The 25,258-nt window shown below is 43.7% G+C and overlaps 1 protein-coding gene across 2 annotated transcripts in view; it reads left to right on the top strand.

The window, feature by feature from the left end:
• Positions 1 to 25,258, top strand: part of GPC3 (glypican 3) — a 444,594-nt gene that overhangs the window by 200,046 nt on the left and 219,290 nt on the right. The gene's annotated exons all lie outside the window — the stretch shown is intronic.

Here is a 25,258-nt window from a genome sequence, read left to right as displayed (position 1 = left end):
TATAAACATATAGACTTACTAACAAGCAGATCCTGGGTTACGCACACACACAAACATATATATATCAACAAATATTATATATACATATATATATATACACACACACACAGAGTGAAGTTTTGACATTTTCACTAGTTTCATGCGTAAAATTCAGGGTGTTGCTTAGGTTCCCCCATCTTGTGCAACCATCATCGCTTTCTGTCTCCAAATATCTTTAATACCCTAAAAGAAACCTACTACCCCCTTAAGCAATATGTGCTATGTTTTTTTATTTTTAATTCAACAGTTTGCCCTGGTGGCACAGTGAGTTATGTGTTGGACTGCTTAACCTGAAGGTCAGAGTTCAAACCCACCAGCTGCTCAGTGGGAGAAAATTACAGCCTCCAAAGGCCTTGGCCATTGTTCTCAGGGCTCGATATGAGCCACTTGCCAGAGGGTTTAGATTTGGTTGTCATTTTCTGGCACGGATCGGGGAGTTGTGCTTTGTAGCTAGGGATGCCATGTTGTGGAATAAATTCCTACTCAGAGTGACCTTCTAGGATACAGTAAGTCTGTGTCTGTGATTTTCTGAGACTGTAACATTTATGGAAGCACACTGCCTCATTTTCCTCCAGCAAATCGACTGATGGGTTCAAATCATGGCCCTTCTAATAGCGTAGTTCTATAACCATTGGGGCTTCCGGGCCCTTAGCAGCAAAAGGATGGACAGAAAGCCTGGCCTTATTGGAGCCAACATTGTATTGGAGGAATGCGGGCAGAGGCGGGATAGGGAGGAAACACCAAAGAAATAAAATAATTTAAAATGCGTAGTCAGTGCCCCAAAGGTAGAGTTGGAGAAGGGTGTGTGTGTGTGTGTGTGTGTGTGTGTGTGTGTGTGTGTGTGTGTGTGTGTGTGTGATATCACATAAATAGAGGTAGAGAGATTTGACAAGAATGTAGAAGAAAGCAAGGAGTTCTTCTAAACATGCTTAGGGAACTACATTCCCACAGCTCTTTTGTTGTAAGACAGTAGTATTACAATGCTTGCTTCTTGATTCCACGGCCATGGTTCTAATCACAGAGCTGCACCCTGTTGCTGATAAAAACAATGTTGCTGCTTTTGTGCTTGTTAGGTGCCATCAAATTTGTTTTAACTCTCAGCAGACAGAGAACGACTGCAGATCCTGGGCCATCTTCAATTGGTACACGTCCGCCCACGTCACACCAACTCTTTTAAGCCATACCCCTGGAAGGGCGTTTCCCTAACCCTCTGTTTCTAAGCTGCATTCTGACTGAACTTCTTCCAACACAAAACTGTTTGTTCTCCTGGCATCCTACAATACTTTCAATATTCTTTGCCAATATCGTAATTCAAATGCATCCCATCTTTTCCGGTCTGCTTTATTCACTGTCCAACTTTCACAACAACACACAAGCCATTACAGTGCAACAAACTGACAGATGAATGGTAGACAACATTAGAAAATGGTAATTATACAGCTTCTGCCCTCTATCAGGTAGAGAACTATACATTTGGTCAGGAGGAGTCACGAAAACATGAATTACCAAGTCGTACCCGCTTCCAAGACCTACATGCCTGTGTGGCATGTATCCAATTTCTTTTTCATAGCAAAGTCAGCTGTCACGTCAACAAAGGACACAGACATGATGCTGATGCCTAAGAGGATGGGTATCAGAGGGGGAACCAGGGCAGGGCCCTCACCTCCCACCCCCACCCCACAGCAGAATCACAGTTTTCCAGGTCTCCGAGTGGGATGGTAGGGATGGCCCTGGCTTATTTTGGAATGGATCTAAGTCAGGAGGACTGCATGGAAGCCATCAAGTCAACAAATCACATACTGTCCACGATATGTTCTATGAAATAGAATGTTACATGATTGGGATGTTGTGCTTCATTCTGTTGTACATGAGTCCATCAATGGTATGTCTAGCTTTTCTATTTTAACAACAAAATAACCCCAAAGAAACAAAAACACAACACCATACACTGCCATAGACTAGACGTCCACTCAGAGAGACCCCTAGATATGGTTTATGAAACTGTAAATCATTATGAATGCAGAAAGTCTCATCTTTCTCCCTAGGAGCAGCTGGTAGGTTTGAACCACAGACCTTGCAATCTGCAGCCCAATGCTTACACCACAGTGTCACCAGGGCTCCTTTACCAACAGCAAAATACTTTTCGGCAACATGTTTGCAGCAAGGACATTTCTAGCAGACAGTGTATTCCTTTGAAAGAAATACATGTCATCTCCTACAAAAACAAACCTTTGGGGCTCCCCCCCAACACACATAAAACTCAGAGAATGCCACATGTGACAAAGAAATGTGATAACTATAATCTCAGATCTGCTTTCAGGAAACATGGGGGAATGCAATCAGTCTCGTGAGGAAATGGTGTAGAATGGTCTTGTGGCACGTGGGTGGAGGAGAAGCTCTTTCTTGGCCTCTGGTGCTTGCTGGCACCAGGACTGCTCAGCTACATGGACTTCCTTGTTGGGGCTTCCAGAGTTCTTTGGGTTCTTATTCTCAATCTTTTTATCTCCCGTCAGCCAGTCTGTCTTTCTGGGTGGTCATCACTTCTTCCATGTCACCCAGTCAATGGACTCTTCATTCATCAGGTAACAAGTACTTGTGCGCCCAGGGCCCTAGCTCTGACTGGAGAGGGACCTGCCCTCATTGACCTCATTTCCACATCTGTCCTGCATCCACACTGAATGGGAAGTAAATGACAGACATGGGAAGCTCACAACAAATCAAAGCCATGCTGAACCAGCAGTTGCTCCAAAGTTTTAGCTTCTGAAGAATTCCACATCCCTCCCCTTTTTTTTCTTCCCAATTTCTTCCTCTAAGTGTTCTCTGCTCCCTCCTTTGCCACTTAATTTGGGATCAAGTTAGAAGGATACAAGAATGAGCCATTTGTGTGAATTTAGAACTGGTTGGCACTGACTTTTAGGTTGACACGATACTTGTAAGGCATCTTTTGCCATTGTCTTATTTTGCCCCTGTAATGGTATTGGTGAAGCGCATGAGCTCACCTGCTTTTGATGGTGAGGCAATGCGAATTACATCGCAGCCTCTTAAAATCAGGAAAGCTGCCCTGTGGGGGAAGATCATGGATGGAGGTGACAGGTGTTCCCTGAAGACCCTGGGAGTAGGTAGTTCTCGGATCATTAAACTCTGAAACAAGATGCCATCAGTTAAAGTGGATGGGTGTCACCAGAGCCCATTACCAGAGTGTGAGATGTGATGTGTCAGTGAGAAGATTCTGTCCACGGTTCAGCAGAAAGTGTGTCCAAGGGTAACTTCTCCTGGTCTGTTGATCTCCATTCTGGGGAAAGTTGTTCAGATTTCAAATACCTGATCCCATTTTACATTGATGGGATCTAGCTGATTCACCTGGTAATGATACTATGCTTGCCCAACCAACTGCTGATTAGAATCCAACCTTTCATGCTACTTTTCTATGGGGAGGAGAGGATGAGGCCCGAGAATGGGCCGCTTGGCCATTATTTCTCCCATTGTGAAGGAATACATTGATATTCAAGTTGTATACTCTAGTCTCCCTCAAGAACTTTCTCAAGAGCATAAGTTGAATGAACACTGGGGCACCCCACACCCCCACCCCCAAAAGATTCAGGTTTCCAGATTGGCAAAGCTGAGGACCCAATTTTGGACCATAGTATTTTTTGTCAAAGTGAATCCCTCAACCCCTGAGCCTGCCTCATCTAACCTCCTTGTAATTGCCTCTTCCACCGTCCCTCCTTGATGACATCCTTCAGCGTTGCAACACACACTTTCTTTTGAGCAGTGTAACCTTGGGCCAATAATTTCCTCCTCTTTGATCCTCAGGATCTGCCTTCTTGGAGTATTTCTAAACTGATCACACAAAAAGTGTTCCTATTGTGATCATGCTTGTTGCACCCAAGAGTAGAAACACCCTTGGCTTTCCTACCAAAGGAGGTGAACAGGGTGGAAAGGTGGGCAGGTTGTGAGATGGGGGTAAGCAGGTCAGAATGGGGGAAATGCTAGAGTAGGTAAAGGGGTGTGTGTAGTGGCTCTGGAGTTGGAGTTAAAGAATTGAGGCTAAGTTCCACCTGAGAAGTGGAGTTCGGGTGTGGTGTTCTAGAGAATACCTGATCGTGAGAATGTGTTTATCCTGTACCTGGAACTTCTGTTCATTGTAAGGATTCAAGTGTTGCTGTTGCCTACCTTCTAGGTCTTGTTTTAGAGCCCAGGAGTAGAGTTTTACTCCTAAATTTCTGCCCCATTCTCTTTCTGTTTGCTGTCTCCTTCTCTAGGAAGTTGCATGAGAGGAGTTGACTGCCAGGCTAGTGGCATTTGCTTTGGTTAATTGCCAAGATTTCTGTATCTTCTATGTCTATCTCCTTGGGAAAAAAGATTGCAAGTAGACACAGACACAGTCATCTTTAACCCCCAGGGCTTCTGCAGTGCCCAACAATCATGCTAATGAGCACCCAACTTACTGGCTTATTGAATGAAGGTCACTTTGCAAGTAATCCTGCCTGATCGATGCTTTCATTCAAACTCCTGATGATGAGAGTACAAAACAGACTCGCCAAGGAATCATAGGATGCTCAGAAAGGTAGAACGTCTGAGTCTCCTGGTAACATAATTTCACCATATTTTACAGGTTGGTGGTCCAGAGTCGTGGGAGATCTTATCAACGTTTTGTAGTTTCCTGGCAGCGTTTAGCAGCCTGTGGGGCCAGAGTTAGGATGTGAAAGCAGATAGGATGACTTTGGGTAGAATGGAACCAACAAGGTGAGCAGGTGAAATAACCACCCCTCCTCTCTTCTACCACCAGAGATGCAGACACCAATCCTTCCGTTTTGTTGGGAACTGTTTCATCTATCTATCTATCTATCTATCTATCTATCTATCTATCTATCTATCTATCTATCTATCTACAATCTTAGTTAAATCTATTGAGCCATACTTTTAATGTTGTCTTGAGCCATCAAGTCAACTATGACTCATGGTGGCCAGAATTGTTAGAGTAGGTCCGAGCTCCATAGACTCTCTTTGCCTCTAATCTTTTTCAAAGTAGACTTTCAGCTCTTTTCTTCCCCAGTACCACAAGGGTGAGTTTGAAGTCCAGGCCTTTTGATTACCAACCAGATGCAAGCCATTTGTGTCCTGCAGGGCCCTCCTGAGTCTTCTGGACCACGTGTCTAGTGTTCTTCCTGTCTGGATCCCAAATCCGATTGCTGGAAGAAATGGAGCATAATCCCCAAGGGAATCATCCTTTCATGAGAGCATGGACATTGGCGTAGGAATCCCCGGATCTCACTGGAACCCAGATGTCCATCTTTCAGATGGCTGTTGATTAGGAGTAAGAGCAAAAAAGAACGCATGTTAATCTCAAGCTAATGATACACACTCATTCCTGCAACCATGGTTAATATTAGGGACTCCAATCTCTCTCACCTGGATGTTCTTTTATGAGGCTCCAGTAGTGTCATAAATCAGGGATTTGAATGACTCTTTGTTTGTTTCCTAAAGAATATAGGAAATCCTATATAAATGAATTTCTGCTGGGAACCCACTGATTTATAGTTATAAGTACTATTAAACTTCAATTTACTGTACATCACACTGGAGAATGGACTTAAATTCCCAATACAGAGACCTATAACAATTGCTTTTGTCCTCCTACAAAATAGACTGTGTGTGCCCAGTTGATGAAACATTTGACTTTGAACTTTTTATTAGTGACGACTACCTTCAGAAATCTGGTCAGAGTTTTCACCCATTCTTTATCAAATACGTGTTCTTTAATTTGACAAGATTATGGTTAAAGTACCTTTTTGATGGTAGGCATTGGTCTTTCCTAGATCTTTTGTTACAAATGATTTGCTGGAATTTTTTATAAACCAAAGGGCTATGGATTTATAGGTTTCATTGTATGCTGTTCATGAATCGCTGGTGCTGCATTACTGGAGAAACAGACTGGCAGACACTCAGGGTGAAACATATTGATTTTCATAGACTTATGCATAGTATTATTTGTGGAAAGAACAGGTTTGAATTTTAATTTCCTGAGAATGTCAAAGCATCTTGTGCGTCAAGAAATTAATCTGGGGCTGGTGTTTACTGATGTGATTTCAGGCTCACATACTCAATCAGAAATCACGTCATCTAATTATACCCAGAGCTTTCAGAGGCATTGTTCTTCTTGGTATGCAGAATTTTAGTTTTCCTCTTCATGAGGTGCACTTTGTAAGTACGCAAAACTCACTGCCTTCGAGTGGATTCTGACTCATAGTGACCCTATAGGACAAGGTAGAACTGCCCCTGTGGAGTTTTGAGGTGATAGATCTTTCTTTACGGGGAGAAGAAAACCTCATCTTTCACTCGCAGAGCAGCTAGTGGGTTCAAATCACCAACCTCTGGTTAGTAGCTCTGTGCTGAGCCCATCATGCCACCAGAGTTCCACTGGTCTCCTAGCTACCATCAGATGTGAAATCTAGAGCCGAGCACACAATAGACACTTGGTTTTAGATACTATTTATTGTGATTAGTAGTTAGCTTGCTCACTTAGGTAGTAATCATCTGTGGATCTATTTTTCTGTTTCTGTACCTCACTGAGTCCTCAATAATAAATTCTGTTTTACTGAGAAAAGTGAGCCTAAGAGAGGTCAATAATGTTGCTCCTGGTCGCACAGACTGTACCTTGTAAGACACGATAGAGCTTTATTACATACTCTCTTGGGCTCACGAGTCTACCAGGCTATGCAGGTTGTCAGAAACATACTGGCACTGCCTGGGGTGTTTATATTGGCCCTGTCTCCCCTTCCCAAACCAACAGAGGAGGAGAGAATGCAGCCTGGTGGGAAAGCCTGTGTATCAGCAGCTCCCTACGTCCACCAGCAAAGCCCCTCAGGAAGTTTCTTCCAAGGAAGTAATCAGACTGATTTAGTCAAAGACCCAGCTTTTCAAATGGACCACCTCAAGAGTTCCTACTGACTAATTGTGTCCCAGAGGGAAAAGCCCAGTGTGGTACCTCAAAACGAAAACCAAAACCCTTCTGCAAACCAGAGCAGCCTTGGTGACATCCTGGTTTATGTTTGGGGCTGCTAGGCACAAGGTTAGCAATTGGAAATCACCAGCCACTCAGCTGGCTAAAGATGAGGCCTTCTAGCTCTGTAAAGAGTTCGTCTCAGAACTCTACAGGGGCACGTCTGCCCTGTCCTATATGGTCCCAATGAGTCAGAATCCACTCAATGGCAGTGACCTTTTGGTTTATGCCAAAGGGAATGATTGTCCAGGACAGGTAAATTCTTAGAGCCCAGAAGTAGAGCTGTGGTGGTCCCTAGGGCCTGGGGACTGTTGGGGGGTCTGCTAGTGGGGCCGGAGGGTTGAAAAGGTTCTCAAGTGAGATCATGGTGATGGTTGCCCACCTCAGGGAACGCTTGGAACTGGATCATCCGCGTAGAGCATTGTTTCCTTGTGCATTCCCAGGTACTGGCTTGAACCTTGTGGTCTGAGACCTTTAAAGAGGTCACTTGGAAATCGACTCTGCCCAGTTGATCACTATAGAATCCCTACTAAATTGTGGGGTGTCTTTACTCCCTGATTTCAAATTTGCTCTGTAAGAACAGAATCTGTTTGGGTATCTGTGTCTCCAAAAGGCAACTCAGGCAAAGGCTGTTGTTGGTGTTTCCCCCCCTTGGGAAATGTGCATATTTAAGCTCCCCAAATAACTTGATTTATTGTGAACGTAGCAATTTGCTACACGTGCGTGCCCCCTCCCCTTCTTCAGAAAGCACTAATCAATTCCAGGTCGAACTTGGTGAAAGTGCCCCACAGATTGATAGTGAGGTCTTAAACCAGTGCAGTGGTGTTGGCACATGAAATGTGACTTGCTGTAAATTTGGAATACAAACATAAAGAATCACTTTTTTTAGTGAGATAATGAAAATTCATCATATTCATTATGTGTTGCTTCAGAAGCACGTAACATTAATTTTCCAGCTTAACTAAGTGGGGGAAGTAAGGTTTCTTGTTACAACACAGTTTGCTCTGATGTTTAGAGAGGTGATCCAATTTCATTAATGAATCCAATCTGCTCTGACTTGAGATCCGTTCTAATGTGTCCCTAAACCCCGAGTGTTGATAAGCAGCATGCAGAACAATAGCAGTCCCCTGCCCCCTTCTTAAAATCAGGGCCAGAAGGTGTTTATAAAAATGAGTTTTGCTTTCCAAGGGTCTGTCCGGAGTCTAGAGCTTGCATCCGTTCTTGATTATCCATGCTAATGAAAGCTGTATCAGGGCCCCTTTGAAAACCCGTCTCCGGCTCTTGGTTTGTGTTTCTGCTCATTTGATTCTCTGGGATGCATTTGAGTGGGAAACCAGACTGACTTCCCTCAAGTTGTTGATGACTGATAGCACCCCTCTAAGGCTAAGGGAGAACTGCCCCTGTGGGTTTCTGAGGCTGTAATTCTTTTTGGGGTTAGAAACCCTCCTGCAGTAGCTGGTCGTTTCAAACAGTCAAGCTTCAGGGTAGCAGCCCAATGTGTAACCACTACATCACCAGAGCTCCTTATCTGATGGACGGAGGGGGAATCAAGTAGGCCCACAGGTTAACTCTTCATCCCCCAGGCCCTCTTCAGACATCTGCTCCACTCTCGTCTGTGCTAGAGCATGGGAGCATCACCTGTTTGCCCAAAGGGACCTTCTGCTGGTTGGACATAAGGTCTCTTGGCCACCTGCAGACCAGCATGGAACAAAGAAAGGGAAAGCAAAGTGAGTAAGTGTATCCTGTCACCTACTTCGCTTAACTTTGTTAACAAGCGTGTGAAATCATGACGCAGTCCACCTTATGATACCTGCGGCTGGTTGGTTTATCTTTCCAGGTCCTGTATAACACCACTTTCCATTTCATCTTCAAGGGCTCCAGAATGCTTTGCAAACAGTGCTGTGCCCTAGGAATGCTTTAAGGAGCCATGGTGGTATCACAGCGGCCCTGGTGGCATAGTGGCTTCTAACCACAATGTCTGCAGTTCAAAACCACTAGCTCTCTGAGGGAGAAAGATGGGATTTTCTATTCTCATGAAGAGTTACAGTCTGGGAAACCCAATGGGGGCAGTGGAACTCTGTCACATGGGGTCAGTACAAGCGGAAAATGGACTTGCCAGCCCTGAGCAAGAGCAAGAAGAATTGCTCAACACCTCCTCAAATGCAATCCATATTGTCGCCGATGGTTTACCAGGGGCCATGGCGAGCTGATTGTCACTCATTCGAGTAGAACTGTCCTCTCCAGAGTTTCAGGGTTGTGATCTTTCTGAAGCAGGTGGCCAGGCCCTTCTTCTGAGGTTTGTAATGGGTCACTAGCCTTTTGATTAGTAGCCCAGCATTGTTGTGGATGGTAGTAACTGCAAAGTAGTTCCTCAAAATACTGCCCAGAAGTTCTGATCTCTGGTTCTCTCCTCCAGGGATAGGGCCCCTGGCTCTGTGTTTGGCCTTCATCGGGCTGGGCTCCCCCGGCCAAGCTGATTCCTGGGACACCTGTACAAGGGAGCTTCAAATGTTCAAGGATATTGGAATGAAAAGATGATGGGAATTCCCCCAAAATTTGTTCCCCATCCCCGGGGTTAGCCCAGTACCTATTCTGGTCACTCTAGTCTCTCTGTCCATCACATGCCTACTCACCACTGCTAACCTTGTCTTCTGTGTCACAAGCCTTTGGCAGCTTGTTTGCCTAGATTCCACTCCCTTTCTTATGGCAGAGTTCTCTCTGTAACCATGGGAACCAGGCACGGAAGCCTACATGACTGACATCCAGTTTAAGTCACTGTGGTCATTTCCCAGTTGCCAGGAGGAACAAAGTGGCAGAGGGAATCAGGTATAGTGGGGGAGGAGGTGTGTTCCAGAATTCCTCTGTGTTAGATGATGGAAGGGACACATAACAGGCTGAGACTGGTCTGATTCTAGTCCGGAACATCTCTTTGATGTCAGATGGGGAAGAGGAGAAGATAGGAAGGAAAAGAGGCGAGAAGGGAGAGAGGAAATGTCGGACCATCAGTGTGCACAGACACTGAGAGGCAGGCGGAGTATCTCTAGGCGTTGAAAGTACGTAGAGCCTTGAGTCCTTCCGAAGATCCTTGGCTGTCTCGGCTGGGCTCTCCTGTCCAGTCTGTTCACATAGGGTCGCCTCAAATTTGCATTGCGATCACAGTTTCGAGCTTGATTACTCTAACTTGTGCTCCTCAGTAGCAACCTTTTTATCATACTTTGAATTGAGAGAAAATGTGCCGAATGGCAGTCATTACGTTCAGGGCGCAGCCTCAAGTAGAGACTGTCAGCTGGCAGGGCATATTAACAGCCCTAGTGTAGTGATTATCAAGCTTCCTAATGCCACGACCCTTTAATACAGTTCCTTGTGTTGTGGTGCCCCCCCCAACCATAAAATTATTTTTCTTGGTACTTCATAATTGTCATTTTGCTATTGTTATGAAGTGGGTGAACCCTGGGAAAGGGTCGTTCGACCCTCAAAGGGGGCACAACCCACAGGTTGAGAACCCCTGCCCTCGTGGGACTTTGTTGCTGGGTCCAGGTATTGTTTCTCACAGAGAAGCTAGAAATTCATGGCTGGGGTTTTTAGTAAATGAGATCACTTGGGTAGCATTTAAAGGAGCCCTGATGGCACAGTGGTTAAAGCGTTTGGCTGTGAGTCAACACGGTGATTCCATCCTACCACTTAGATATTCCATGAGAGGACTTAAGTAATGGGGCCATTCGACTTTGTCCTTTACAGGGTCACTATGAGTAGCGATGACTCGATGGCAATGGATACGGTTCGGGGTGAACAGCATTTCGGGCCTATTGCTGCTTAGCGGAATTGTGAGTTTGAGAATGAGGAGGTATGGTGATACAAGGGCTATGTGAGTGGCTGCTAACTGAAAGGTTGGCGGTTTGAATCTACCCGGAAGTTTCAAAGAAGAGGGAACTGATGAACAACAATGAAATACTACGCATCTCTAATCTCTTTGCGAAGAGTTAACACCAGTGTCCAAGTCTTCCACGATGGTATTTAGCTCTATTTTCCCCTCAGTCCTCCCTTGGGTCTATTCCCTCACATTCCTCTCCCTGCCATGAGTCAATGTTGACTCCTAGCAACCCCCCTGTGAGTTTCTGAGACAGTCACTGTTTATGGGAGTAGAAAACCAGGACTTTCTCCCTTGGAGCTTCTAGTGGTTATGAATTTCAGACAGTGAGTCTTGCAGTCCAACATAACCACTACACCTTGGAGATTTATATTACTGTAGTATTTTCTGAAACATTGTCATGCTTATTGCTGTAGGGAAAGGCTCCACTCACATGGGCTAACAAAGAATGGTGCCTCCCAGTAACATTTAAGTCCCAAGAGCCTCAAACCAGCTGTTGAGGCCATAATAGAGGATGAGTTTTCCATCAGATAGGAAGGAACTGCCTTTGGGACAAGAATCAGGCCTCTACTCTTTCAAGCCCCAGAGCCACAGCAGGTGCTCAGGGAATATGGGCTGTAGTGGTACCACGAAGTCAAATCTGGAGTCATGGAGACATTATGTGTAACAGCAATCTACATAACAGAGCCCAGGAGTGGAGGCTGCACGGTAAAGATAGCATTGGCTTTTGCCATTTTCCTCACCTCTTTCCAGTTCCCTTATTCTCACCTGTCCTCTTGCTAGGCTTCTCACAACCTTGTATCCTTCTGATGAGCCTGAGCCAAAGGTTTCAGAAGAGACGTCTACTCAGTAGTCCCCACTCCTGCCAACTAGACCAGAGTTCACCTTTGGGAATAGAAGTCACCTAGAAAAAATAGAACTGTATGGTATTTCCAAAGTTTGTAGAAAGAAGTGTTTTATGGGTCTCCTGTCATGTTGACTTCAAAGGCATGGGGTTCTGCTCTTGCCAGCAGTGACTGTTGCCCGCTGGCCTTGCCTTTCACATGTCCTGTCCCACAATGGACTGATGAAGCAGGCAAGCCTTCCCATCCCCTTTCTGTGCATGAGGGAGACGAGCAAGTTGACTTTGGGTGGAAAGGAAACGAGGCTGCCAGAGACTTTTTCATGCCTCTATTGCCTGAGACCTCGTGATCAGCAGGCAAAAAAAATATCGAGCTATCTTTGTAGATGCAGCAGATCAATTTTGAGAGAAAAATAGTAATCGTTACAAAAGAAATAAACCAAACACCCAACAACCAACTAGTCGTCAGAATTAAAAAGAAGCAAAATGTAAGGCTGTAAGAGGAGGAGAAAATACAATATCTCAAATGCCGAGAGCATCACTTCTGGAATAATTTGCAATAAGTTGGCGAGAGCAGTGTAATCCCAACGGGGCTGAGCTAGGAGGAAAACAACCCACATGTTTGGAGTAAAGCATTATGGAGAAAGGTCCCCGAAGAGTCGCTCTTCACTGTAAGTAATCCATGAAAACACACATCCTCAGGATCTTCCTGTTGGTAAGCTTTATTGAGGTGCTGGAGTTTATTGTTCTCTGTCCCACTGGGGAGCCGGCAGTTCACGTAGACCGGGCGAGGGTTCCTTGTGGTGATGCTGCTGCTGATCTCCTTGATGACTAGTGATGGGAGCTGCTTCCTTTCTGGGATGTTATGATGTGGTACCATTGAATCGGTACCAACTCCTGGTCCTGTGCCATTGTCACGATGCCAGCCTTCCTTTATCACTGCTTCTCTACCAAGCATGATGCCCTTCTCTGTGGCCTGGTTCTTCCTGATAATATACCCAAACAACATGAGACAAAGGAGCTTGCCAGTCTCACTTCTAAGGAGCATTCTGACAGTATGAGAATGAGTTGTCTATTATTCTGGCTGGCCATGGTATGTTTGCCAACAGTAAGTCAAGGACATCACTTCTTCTCTAGACTTGCTTAGTCACTGTTCAGTTTTCACAAACTTGCTCCCTTCCCAACCTGGCCCTAGCCTCTTCTCCTAGAGCAACAGTTCTCAACCTGGGGGTCGCAACTCCTTTGGGGGGTCGAATGACCCTTTCACAGGGGTCGCCTAAAACCATCGGAAAACACCTATTTCCAATGGTCTTAGGAACTGAGACACTGCTCCTCTGTCCTCTCCAGGTGGGCCTGCCCACAGGCAGATACACCCACATACGGGTACCCGGCATGAAGACTATTACTCATGCCACACCATGCTTCAAGACAAAATGTCAGTTATTTGTCATTAGAAATAAATATTTCACAATTTATAATGACCTATTGTTTTGTGATGAATCACTATGCTTTAATTATGTTCAATTTGAAACCATGAAAGTACATCCTGCATATCAGCTATTTACATGATGATTCATAACAGTAGCAAAATGACAGTGATGAAGTAGCAATGAAAACAATTTTATGGTTGGGGGTCACCACAACATGAAGAACTGTATGAAAGGGTCGCACCATTAAGAAGGTTGAGAACCACTGGTCTATAGGGTCCCCAGAACCCTGTCATGAAATGTGCCATGTGGCAGACATTGCTAGGTGTGCTGTGATCCAAGTTCGTATCACTTCACTCTGGCAGGAGCTTTGATAGGTCACCATATTCCCATGTGGATCCCATTAAAAAATATATTTGAGGTGCTGAACGCCACGGCTGAAGTTGTAGCTATGGGCTGGTAACAAAAGGGAATAGGATGTGGCAGGAGGGGGTGAAGTTTGAAGGAAAACCATTGAATACATCTGGGTCTTGATATCTGCGAGTTCTGCATCCAGGCTCCACATCCACAGATTCTGCCAAGTGCCGTTTGAAAATATTTGGAAGAAAGAGGTTCAAAAAGCTAAGCTTCAATTTGCTAGGTACTGAATCACTGTGAATGAGGTGATGTGTACACATACTCTGCTGGACTCTTCCGCCATTTACAGAACCCCCGGTGCTCTCCAGGACTGGTTGGTTGAGCAATTTTTGTCTAATGTCTCCTTCACTGGCTATTTGTAGTGTAGGTACCCTTTGTCTGTGGGCGTGGGGAGGAGTCCCCTAAAACGCACTGAAGTAGTCATTCTATAGCATTTGCATTGTATTAAGTGTTATAAGAAATGTAGACACTATTTAATGTATTGGGGCTTGCTCGTAGGTAATGTGCAAATACCGCACCATTTTTTTAAGGGACTTGAGCAGCCATAGATTTTGATATCTGAGGAAGTCCCAGAACCATGGGTATCCCCATGGATACTGAGGGACTGTGTTCCGTGAAAAAGATGCATAGGATGCACACACCCACCAGTGTAGATGTTTCAATGCTTTGTCCAACTCTGCACCCGCTAAGGTCATGTAAGATGAAATTGGAATGTCACATAGCTCCATGGAAATGTATGCATGGTATCATATTATTAATAATAATTGACATTGCTTGTTTGCTTATTATGTTTCAGGCTCAATTGCAGGCATTTCTTTATCTGTCTGAGGAACCCTGGTGGCATAGCGAATTATACATGGAACTGCTAAGCTTAAGGTTAGCAGTTTAAACCCATCTGTGGGAGAATGATGGTGCTGTCAACTCGTGTAAATAGTTTCAGTCTCTGAAACCCACAGGGGCAGTTCTACTCTCCTCTAGGGTCACTATGAGCAAGATTCAATTCAATGGCAATGAGTTTGCTCCATTTCTTCATCCATCCATCTATCCATCCATTGTCCATTCATCCTCCCATCCTTTAATTTTTCTCAATCTTTCTAGGTTTTACTATTATAGCTGTTTTATTTTAGTTTTCTACTAATTTTAAATATGAAAGATCTAAGGTACGGAGAATCTAAGTGCTAAGCTACTAAGCTCAGGGTTACAACTGTAGCCCTGTCAGAGCCAGGATTTGAGAGCATCCATTTGAGCTGCAGAAATAATCCCCAAGTGGAGCAAATCATTAAAATGTTAGGGAGCTAGCCAAGAGGTTGAAGGTTTGCGTCTACGCAGAGAACAAAGACATAAGCTTGTCATTTAATGAAAACACCGCAGCAGCCCACCTACCTTGGCCTCTCTCCAGATCTGTGGTGCTCCCATGGCACATGGTCCTACATTGTACACATTGAAATGCAACGATAGTCCACATCTAGTGCCCCTTGGAAAAAAGGCCTGGCAAACCCAACCCCCCCCCCACACACACACTTTCTCTGCTCCCCCCCAAAAAAACCCCACATGCACACATTTGAAAACTCTTTGGAGTACAGCCCTCCCCTGAGACACATGGGGTCCCCAGGAGCTGGAGTCAACCCAAATGACAACTGGCTTCTATTCTGACTCGCGAATTCGGGCTTGTGTTGGCTGTGGTGCAGCTGCTGCTATTCCGACCAGCAACCACCCAAGTGCATGTGAGCACACTGGCACAATCCATCGATAAAGGCAATTTGCAGTGAAGCAAATAATTGACTCTAACTTTCAAGGCATTCATTTGGACAGACAGTTAAATTCATGAGAAGAGGAAAAGAGTGTGAAGAGTTTAGGGTCATGGAGGTCAAGGAAAGCAATTTAGGCAGGAGGAAGTCAAGCAATGTCAAATGTTAACTGAGTTGGTAATTAACTTAATAACTTGAAGCAGGTCACTTTGCAGTCTTAGTAATTGTTTCCTCATAAGTAACATTTTGTTATTGCCTTGAGGATCAGCGAGATCATGCTAATCGAGGCCTTGTGATTTCCTTTTGAGAACACTTACTCAAAACCCCACACAATTCCAGATGCCAGACCATTTCCTAAGGGCTAAAGGCAAAGGCCGGGGCCTGTGGGCATTTTTCATGGCCTGGACAATAGTGTCAGGTGTGCCATGGCCTTCAACTGCCATCAAGCCAATGCTGAATTATTGTGTTATTTCCAAGAATGACAGAAATAGCTAGATTGCTAGGTTGGTGTCATGTAGACAAACCCCATGGTGGGTTTTGTTTTCTGCTTGTTTTACTCTTTACATTCATGGTGGCACAGAGTGAGCTATCACATCATGTCTAGGCAGCATCTTTTCTCATTCATTTGCTCATCTATTTGTTTAGTAAACATGTACTGGGAACACTATCTAGGTACTGGAGCTTGATGGATGAGGCATAGGCGTTTCCTGCAGAGCACTTGTGGACTATCGTTGCATTTCAATGTGTACAATGTAGGACCATGTGCCATGGGAGCACCCCGGATCTGGAGAGAGGCCAAGATAGGTGGGCTGCTGCAGTGTTTTCATTAAATTACAAGCTTATGTCGTTGTTCTTTCATTCTAGGGGAGCAAAATAGCAATGGTTTGGAAAGTAGAGAAGTCAAGGAAAATCACTGACTGTTGCCTCCAACAATTATGCACAGTGCACAAACTTTTGGGTTTTAAGGAGCTGGGGTTTCATGGGCAATGGCCATGGAAGGATGTTCCCCTACCTGCATCTATGTCCACTCTATTTATATAAGTCCAGTGTATCTGTCACATATTTGTAAACAATTGTCACTTGCTATTTCTCTCTTTTTAAAATCATTTTATTGGAGACTCATACAACTCTTCTCACAATCCATCCATCCATCCATTGTGCCAAGCACGCTGTGTACATTTGTTGCCATCATCATTTTCAAGACATTTTATTTCTACTTGAGCCCTTGGTATCAGCTCCTCATTTTCCCCATCCCTCTTCCACCCTTCCTCCCTCATGAACCCTTGATATTTTATAAATTATTACTATTTTTTCATGTCTAACACTGTCTGATGCCTGTCCTCACCCACTTGTCTGTTGTCCACCCCCCTGGGGTTAAAGGTAGGTCATTGTGATTGGTTCCCCCTTTCTCCCTCCACCTTCCCCTTCCCCTCCTGGTATGGCTACTCTCAGTATCGGTCCTGAGGGGTTTATCTGTTCTGGATTCCCTGTGTTTCCAGCTCTTATCTGGACCCGTGTATATGCTCTGGTCTAGCCGGATTTGTAAGGTAGAATTGGGGTCATGATAGTTGGGGAGAAGAAGCATTAAAGAACTAGAGGAAAGTTGTATGTTTCATCTGTGTTGTACTGCACCCTGAGTGGCTCATCTCCTCCCCACACACTTGCTATTTCTCAAAACGTCCCTGGGCCCTCTTCTCTTAATATGAGGTGGCTTCAAAAAAAGTTCATGAAAAAATTATCTTTGATTTCTATTTTTCCACTAACTTTCTGAAGCCCCTTTGTATGTTCACAAATTGGGCTGCTGACCTCAGGGTAAGCGGTTCGAAACCATCAACCGCTTGAGAGGAAAATAAAAGACTTTCTAATCCTGTAGAGAATTATTCTCAGAAACCCACAGGGGCATTTCCATCCTGTCTGATAGGGTTGCCACGCAGCAGAGCTGAACTGATAGCAGTGAGTTTGTTTTGGGGTTTTGGGTCTTCATGTTTTTGTTTTTTTACGAAGAGAGAGAGAGCATAATAATGCTATAATAGACCTAATGTTCATCCTGTCCAGGCAAAAAACACTTGAAAGTATCTGACATCCCCAGTTGTTTATAGTATCTAGTCACTGCCATTTCATTTGAAGCAAATTACTATCTGGGCTTGCTACTAATTTTGCTTTCAAACAGTTTATCTGTGATATAAAGAAAAAAGGTCTTTGTCTCTTCTGATAATTAATGTAAGTTATAGTTCAGTTTTGGATATTTCCTTCCTTTGGTTGCTTATAGTTGAGCTGGGACTTCTATGTGACTATCAGAATAGACACTTGGACTCTTCAGTGTATAACCTGTAATCTAATAAAGAAAGGAGAACAAATGCCTAAGAGAACCGAAAAAATCTTGCCATTTTACTTCTCCCATGCTTGAAGATGTTGCTGAAATTGTTATCCTCTTCTTCTTTGGGCCCATGTGCTTTTTAATTTTTTTTTGGAGTGGTGATGCGAGGAGCCCCTTAAAACTTACAGTAATGCTTATAACCATGAGATAATTGTCTTCAGTAGTAGGTTTTGGGGAGAATTCAACATATAGGCCACTCCAAAGGAACACACTTATAATGGACTACACAGCTGACTCTTAGGCAAGGCACTTCTAAATTATTTCTCCAGCAGGAGTGAATGTGGTAGGATGGAAAAAACTAAGGGCCAAGAATCATGATACTTGCATTTTAGTTATTGCCTCTGTCAGGTTCCCCATGTGTAAAATCAGAAGTGTGGATAATCTGACTCTCAATCAGACTTTACAGTGAATCACATTCAGATTCTGGGGATCCATGCTTGGAAACTCTGAATGTGTAGCTCTGCTGTTAGGGCCTAAGAATCTGGATGTTTAATAAGCACCTTCATGAGATTCTTCCAGACCAACAATGCTTAGGACTCACTGGATGAGATAGTTTCAAAGATCTCTTCCAGTGAAACTCTAACATCAAAGATTTCTATACCCAATAGCAGATGAAGATAAACAGAATCGATTGGAGGAGTGTCATCCTAATATTGTCATGCCAGCTTCTTGTGTCCTGAAATCAGAGTATTGAGTTCGGTACTCATCTTGAAGATGTTAGCCAAGTTGTGTGTCTTAACAGGTGGGCTGTAGTCGGGGTTCAGAGTTCTAACCTGGGAAGGGGAGCTCCAAAGTCGAGGGCAGGCAGGAAGACAGAGGTAAGGACAGAAGTCAACTTTAAAGGTATTGACTGAAGCTTGTAATTCAAGTAAGGTGTGGAAAGAGGGTGGGGATCAGAAGAGGGTTGGAGAAAGAGGAGTTGCCACCAAGAGAATAAGATCTTAGTACTTGGAGTGACTGGTGGTCCCTGTATTAGTAAATACAGGCTGTGGCTGTATACACTGTATGAGTTTGTTTTTAAGTTAATTATAAGGGTTTTTATGGCAAAAAATTCACACACCACAAATTCAATAGTTTGAATAAATTTTAAAAAGAGTTGTGCATTCATCATCACAATCAATTTTAGAACATTTCCTTCCTTCTTGTACCCATTATGATTAGCTCTTCATTTCTCCCCACCCCCACTTCTCCTGCCATAACCCTAAGAAACTATTAATTCAATTACTGTATATGGATTACCTATCCTGGACTTCTATAAAGAAAATCATACCCACCCACCCCACTCCACCCACCCAGAAAACCTAACATGAACAAAAGAAAACACAGAGCTCAGAAGCACCAAAGCCCACATGGAAGAAGCACACCAGACTGTGTGATCACGAGGTGTCGATGGGATCAGGTATCAGGCATCTAGGACCCAGAACAAAACCATACCCAAGGTGAATGGGGCGGGGGCATGGAGTGGAGACCCAATGCCTATCTGTAGACAATTGGACATCCCCTCACAGAGTGGTCATAGGGAAGAGATGAGCCAGTCAGGGGGCCGTAGAGCACCAGTGAAACACAAACTTTCCTCTGGTTCTTTGGTGCTTCCTTCCCCCCACTATCATGACCTCGATTCTACATTAAAAATCAGATTAGACCAGAGCATGCACAGTGCTACAGATAGGAACCCGAAACACAGGGAATCCAGGATAGAAAAACCCTTTAGAGCCAACAATGAGAGTAGAGATACCAGGAGGATTATGGGAGGGTGGGGAGAGAAAGGGGTAACTGATTTCAAGGATCAACTTAGAGCCACCTCCCACGGGGACGAATGACTGAAAAGTGGGTCAGGGACTACGGCAGACGATGAAGATACGAAGATATGAAAATAGTAGTCTGTGGCTTATCAAGAATTTGTGAGGGAGGGTGGGCAGGGGAGGGAGGGGTTAAGAAATGGGGAGCTGATATCAAGGGCTCAAGTGGGAAGAGAATGCTTTGAAACTGATGATGGCAGCATATGGGCAAATGAACACACTGGGTGAATGTATGGATTGTGATAAGAGATGTAAGAGCCCCCAATAAAAGTATTTTTAAAAAGCAAACAAACAAGAAAAGACAGAAAAGTTTCAATCCAAAAGAAAATAGATGAAGAATGATACTGTGTGAAATACTAACCTAGCTGTATTTGTAATAATATAGCTCCACTTTCCAATGCATTCTGTCTGGGGGCAAGACTGTTCACACCCCTAGTCAATATTCTGAGGGTGTTTATTGAAGGTTTAATCCACTTGGAGATCCTATAAATAGATTCAAGGTTTTCACTGTCATCCATAGCCTTCTGTAAACCAGGTGCTCAGAATTCAAGCTCTTATACAATTCCCTCCTCTGATCTTGTATTTCATTTTTATAATATCTTAGTATATTTATTGTTTTAAGGGGATGAGAGCACATGTTAGGGTTGTGATCAGAACAAAAATCTTTTCATTGGATTTTGTGACCTATTGTCTCGGAGGTCACCAAGTACTCAGAATGTACCTGACCCAGTATTCTTTCAGCCATTGGACTATCACTGCTAGTGGTGAGCGAAATGATTTCCTTGAAAGGAATGGTAGATGGCTATACAGTGTGGACAGGAAGACAGGAAGATGAAAAATTTCTATGTGGAGTAGGGATGGGCCAAGTGGTACCTGAAAAGGACATTTGAAGGGCTGAAGCCTGAGGAGTGTTTGATGTCGTTCCTAGGAAGGCCAGGAGGGGGAGCCAGTCATTTGGTTGATTTCCTATAATCCATGTGATGAGATTCTTTGTGTCTGTTTTGATCTGAAATAGCAAAGACGTTTACCTTATAATATCGCTTCTATTTTCTGCTATGTATATAATGAGAAAGATATATTTAGGATAAACTACAAAAATAACTCCATAATTGCAACCCCAGCAGTTTAATGTATCGCAGACTGAAAAGGGCTTCTTTGACTTGATAGAAAAGATGTCTTTGACCATTGTTCTCTGTGCTCACTTCTTGGGTATTTACTATGCACACCACATTTCCCCCTCTTCTGGGAAGCTTATTTTCCATTAATTTTGTGGTCTTACCCTTTCAGCAGATAACCTTTGAAAAAGTTCTGGGCGTGGACCTTTCTTTGAACCCATAAATCAATGCCCCTTATAATTTTTTTGTTTTGAATAAATAGATACTAAGTATCATCGCTATCAGATATCATGACTTATGGCTGTGATTTTCAGAAATGTCCGAAGGGGCCTTCCTAATGGGTTACTTTTCTGTTTCCAAGGTATCTTCTTTCCAAAGCAATGCTCTCACATTTACCACGGTCACTCTGTAATTAATTGTGTCCAATTGTGCAATCTCCTTCTCAATGAAAATAAATCTTTCTGCATTGTGGAGAGAAGATTCTGCCATCACTGAAGCCCACACAATGCCATTCTGTATCATCTTTCAGGCGGAAATGAGTTGATTGCTTGGTTTAAAATAAAGAGGGCAAGGTATATAGGATCGTGCTATTTAAGGTTAATAAGAGACGCCCTAGCTGAGACTGAAAATTAAGGACGGGACATCGTCTCCTGAGAGTAAGCTAGAACAACATCCCATTTTGGTGGGGGACAGAGTGAGGCAAATTCCCTTGGAGGAGGTTGAAGCACAACAAAACTAGGAAAGCACCTATTATTGAGAGAACTTTGTATAAAGTATATGACTAGAAATATGTACTGGGCACAAGGTGCAAAAACTTCATTGTGATTAATAAGAGGTGGTGGGAATATTGGCAATGATAACTTTACTTGTTTGTGCTTGTTTTTGCCCCTTAATTTCAAAAAGAGAGCACAAAAGGGAGGCCGACTTTGTGTCTCCCAGGGGACAATGACGGGAGAGGAGCCTGATTGACAGTGGTGAACAGAGTTGAAGAAAGCATGTGTCAATCAGGGAGTGTAGGGTTGGAGGGAATGGCAGTGGCGAAAGCAGATACAAAAGAGAAAGGCCCTTCTGCCCACTCTGCCCTACATGCTGAGTAGGTACATAGAGGCTACCTACTAAGGCTCCTGAGCCAGACCGGGGCGGGAGGCATCCATGCCTACTGGTTATGAGTGAGGTCCCATGTCCTCCTTGATTGAGGTTCACATCTCATGCCTATCAATCCCCAGCTTTGTGATGTTAATCAAATATTTCTACCACCATACGGCTCAGTTTTGTCCTGTAATTTGGGGACATTATTATAACACTGTTACTTCCCTGTATGGGAGAAAGAGAAATGGTCTTGGAAGCTGAGAGGCTATTATAAACTCTGTCATGTACAGTCACTATGCATTGGCATCCACCCCATGGCAGTGAGTTTTACTTGGGGGGGGGGGGCTTACCTGTACATTGAAATACTATCTGAAAGGCTGAAACCCATTAGCCACTCCACAGGAGATAGATGAGTCTGTCTGCTCCTGGAAAGATCGACAGCTTCAGAAATCTCTCTCTGTTGGGTCACTTACCAACCAGACTTTTGTGAGAATCCAAGGATGCTATTTATATTTAGCTCAGTGCTTGTCATATCGGAATCCGTCAGTATATGGTGGCTATTGCTGTGGTGTTGGCTTTTTAAGGTTTTTATTGTGGTGACAATAGACACAAGACCTTAGCTAGTTCAACAACTCCTCCATGTATTTCCACAGTGGCTTGGATGATGTTCCTCATGTTGAACAACCATTCTCACTCTTCTTTTCTAGATTCTTCCATTATTGTGATGCTGTGTTATTTGATTATTATAATATCCTACTTATAGCGATATAGTGTGCCCCTTTTAAACATTGAAAACATATACCTTGAGTAGATAATGCTTCCATGGGAATTAAGCAAGGGGTGGATTCTATTTTGGCTCCTCATGTTATCCACCAGCAGGAAGATTATGTGAGAATCTGTCCCATCATGAATTTTATGTATCATTATAAGTGAGTATATTGAAGTTTAGCTTTGGCTCACTGTCTCTGGATGGTTTTATAGCCTGGGTTCAGTCAATCTGGAGCATTGTCAAAATTATCTTTCAAGTCTCCAAACCCTGGGCATTTCCTGATGTGAATCCACTCCTAAGAACACAATGTGCTTCCCACAATCTGAGGGCCAAACTCTGGGTCTAATGAGGTTTTCTAGTACCTAGTGTTCCAACCCTGTCAGTCCGTGGATTAGGCAGATAGTTACAACATCAGCAGTTCAACTGAACAACAGTCGATTTAGTGTTCCAGCATTCTCCAGCCAATCTACTTCCTCACTTCTATGAACAATCCCATAGAATGAGACAAAAAGTCCATGTTGCATTTTCTGCATATTTCTTTTATACAGAAGCTTTGTTTGCATGCACAGTATAGGTATTTGCACCATGCCTTAGCAAACACTCAGTTACGCGGTTATTGCAGTTGATACTTAATATTAGCCAGTGAGTCATCCTAGAGAAATAGCACAAGAATATGAAATCCTAGAACTTGAAAGGATTTTGGCATTTAAATAGCCCTATACAGCTCCCTGAGGGCTAGAGATGAAAAATGACCTATCCAGGTTGTGGTAGTGATATAATTGTCAATTTGAGAGGATTTTGAGTGGAGGGGTGGAGTCTAGTCTGTCAATCAGATCATAGCCAATGAGACTTCTGTGTGGGCATGGAGGTGGGACACTCTCTGCTCACACCCTGGGAGACATAGCAGCTGACAAGACACATGAACCCACCCTGATGCAGAGACCCCTGCCAGTGCTGAGATGTTTCCACTGCCACTGGACCCAAAGACTTTCTACCCACTGATCTGTGATCTATATTTGGCACCATTTCATGTGTCTCATGAGTCTGAAGAGGACTTTATAGATTGATATCAGATAATATCAGACTTATGAACTTGATCTGGACTGGGATGTTTTCTCAATGTTTAATTGCTCTTGTATATAAATCTCTTTCTTATACACATATGTGTGTCCATGGATTTGTTTCTCTACCCAGAATAGCACAAAAGTTGACTGTATATTGGAGACACACTCTGGTCATCTAAAAGCAGAAAGAATTCCTCATAGCAGACATAAAAGAGTAGAAAATTATATTAGCAAGTAATAGTGAATTTTGATGATGAAGGATCTACCGTAAATTTCTACCACATGGAAACAGCTCCATAACTAGAGGCCTCCCCATTGATAATCTGCTAAGTGCACTGTCCTGAAGTCTTTGTAATGAAGGAAGAGCCATCACTAGTGTGTGAAAGCCGACACTTCTTGAACCTGGTCAAAGTCAATCCCGAGCCGGCCAAGTTTCTAAGACATTTTTTCCATCCCAGAGAAACTCTTGAAGTTCTTTTCTTCGTTTTTCTTAGGAGGGAACTTCCTTCTTCACAGTGATTCACTTCTATTGTATTTACCATTTCCCTCCATTTAAAATTAGTTCAGTTGTATATGCATGGTGTCCTTTTTGAAGTATGTAAATTAATGACCATCTATCACAGGGTCCAGAGCCCTGGTAGCATGCGGGTTACCCGTTGGGCTGCCATCCAGAAAGGCATCGGTTCAGAACCACCAGCTGCTCCTCAGGAGAAAGATGAGGCTTTCTACTCCAGTTAAGAGTTTGTGACTTGGAAACTCAGGGAAGTTCTACCCTGTTTTATAGGGTTATGAGTCAGCACAAAAATCAATGAGTTTGGTTTTGGTTTTACTCCGGGGGCAATTTGAACATCATTTACAATTCATAGGTTTCCAAACTTATTTGGTTTATTGCTCCCTTTTCTGGGGAAAATTACTCAGTCTGCACCCCCATGCATACACACACTGGATAAACTGTAAGTATCTGCTTTTGCAGTCCGCCCCTCCCCATCATTCCAGTACTCACTCAGGCAGTGTGGGAGGGGCAGTATCACACACTTTGGGAAACATTGATAATATTCCAAGAATACATTGATGTCACGGTGTGCCAGAAATCACATGGCCTCAGTATTCCCTCTTCTCCATAGAGGGTGTAGCACAAGTAAGAATAGAAACAATTCACTTCTTCAGCTTTATTTCAGTCTTTGGACTTCCATAGACTGATATTGGGAAGTGATAAACTTGAATTCTTTCATTTTTGCTGTGGATTGGTGATTTGGAGACCCCATGTGTCACAGAGTAGACTGTTCCATAGGGCTGTCTTGGATGTCATCTTTAAGGCAATAGACCATTAAGCCTGTTCCTTTGGGAGTGTCCCTGTGTGGGTTCAAACTGGTGACCTCTTAGTTACTTAAAACAAAATACAAAAGCAAAACACTGCCACCTAGTTGATTCCAACTCATAGGACCCTATAGGAAAGAGCAGAACTAGTCCCAGGGGTTTCAGAGGCTGGGTTGAGCCAACCACACTTCCTTTGTGCCAGTGAGGGACCTTGATCAGCTCGAATTTGAATTCCTCTTTTTGTAGCCTGTCTCACGTGGTAATAATAACCATCTGAGAGGTTCGCTGTCATCCTTCTTCCTTTCAAAGGAATTGTTCGTGATTTCACCCCCACTGTTCTAGACCCTAGGAGTTGGCCTATGTAACAGGAGTCAGCTGGGGGACT

The sequence above is a fragment of the Tenrec ecaudatus genome, chromosome X (genome assembly GCF_050624435.1).
Source record: "Tenrec ecaudatus isolate mTenEca1 chromosome X, mTenEca1.hap1, whole genome shotgun sequence".
In the NCBI taxonomy this organism is placed as follows: Eukaryota; Metazoa; Chordata; class Mammalia; order Afrosoricida; family Tenrecidae; genus Tenrec; species Tenrec ecaudatus.
Note: the sequence above shows the minus strand (reverse complement) of the source record. Positions and strands in the feature narration are given on the sequence as shown.